The sequence below is a fragment of the Arachis ipaensis genome, chromosome B1, assembly GCF_059453495.1.
Source record: "Arachis ipaensis isolate K30076 ecotype BB chromosome B1, ASM5945349v1, whole genome shotgun sequence".
Taxonomy (NCBI): domain Eukaryota; kingdom Viridiplantae; phylum Streptophyta; class Magnoliopsida; order Fabales; family Fabaceae; genus Arachis; species Arachis ipaensis.
In genome coordinates, this window is record NC_142436.1 from 68,411,838 (window position 1) to 68,413,134 (window position 1,297).

The 1,297-nt window shown below is 40.3% G+C and overlaps 1 non-coding gene across 1 annotated transcript; it reads left to right on the forward strand.

Annotated features, from left to right (window-relative positions):
* Positions 1-470: 470 nt before the first annotated feature.
* LOC148576929 (small nucleolar RNA R71) lies at positions 471-578 on the forward strand. The gene has a single exon (XR_015904005.1). It is a non-coding gene; the product is annotated as a small nucleolar RNA R71 (small nucleolar RNA).
* The last annotated feature ends 719 nt before the right edge of the window (positions 579-1,297 follow it).

Consider the following 1,297-nt stretch of genomic DNA (forward strand, 5'->3'; position numbering starts at 1 on the left):
CCTTGTTGAGGCCTTTGATCCTTCCATGAGAGATTTGGATGATTTCTCCATGATGGATTATAGGTGTTTCCATAAGGTTCACCTTCGTAATTTACTTCTGCTATTGCAGGGTTCTCAGGATCATAAGCTTCTTCTTCAGAAGATGCCTCTTGAGTACTGTTGGATGCAGCTTGCATTCCATTTAGACTTTGGGAAATCATATTGACTTGCTGAGTCAATATTTTATTCTGAGCCAGTATGGCATTCAGAGTATCAATTTCAAGAACTCCCTTCTTCATAGGCATCCCATTACTCACAGGATTCCTCTCAGAAGTGTACATAAACTGGTTATTAGCAACCATGTTAATGAGTTCTTGAGCTTCTGCAGACGTTTTCTTTAGGTGAATGGATCCACCTGCAGAAGTATCCAATGACATCTTTGATAGCTCAAATAAACCATCATAGAATATATCCTGGATGGTCCATTCTGAAAGCATGTCAGAAGGACACTTTTTGGTCAGCTGCTTGTATCTTTCCCAAGCTTCATAGAGGGATTCACCTTCTTTCTGTCTGAAGGTTTGAACATCCACTCTAAGCTTGCTCAGCTTTTGAGGAGGAAAGAACTTGGCTAAGAAAGCCGTGACCAGCTTATCCCAAGAGTTCAGGCTGTCTTTGGGTTGAGAGTCCAACCATATTCTAGCTCTGTCTCTTACAGCAAAAGGAAAAAGCATGAGCCTGTAGACTTCAGGATCTACTCCATTAGTCTTAACAGTATCACAGATCTGCAAGAATTCAGTTAAGAACTGAAAAGGATCTTCAAATGGAAGTCCATGAAACTTGCAGTTCTGCTGCATCAGAGAAACTAGCTGATGTTTCAGCTCAAAATTGTTTGCTCCAATGGTAGGAATGGAGATGCTTCTTCCATGTAAATTGGAATTAGGTGCAGTAAAGTCACCAAGCATTCTCCTTGCATTATTGTTGTTGGATTCGGCTGCCATCTCCTTTACTTGTTCGAAATTTTCAATAAGGTTATCTCTGGATTGTTGTAATTTAGCTTCTCTTAGTTTCCTCTTCAGAGTCCTTTCAGGTTCTGGATCAGCTTCAACAAGAATGCCTTTTTCTTTGTTCCTGCTCATAAGAAAGAGAAGAGAACAAGAAAAGAAGAGGAATCCTCTATGTCACAGTAAAGAGGTTCCTTATTGTTAGTAAAAGAAGAAAAGGAATAGGGGTGAAGAAGAGGGGGACAAAGAATGTAATGTAAGGAAAGAAGCACAAGGGTGAGGAGAGCAGAGATGTGAGATGAGGAGATGTTAGTAGA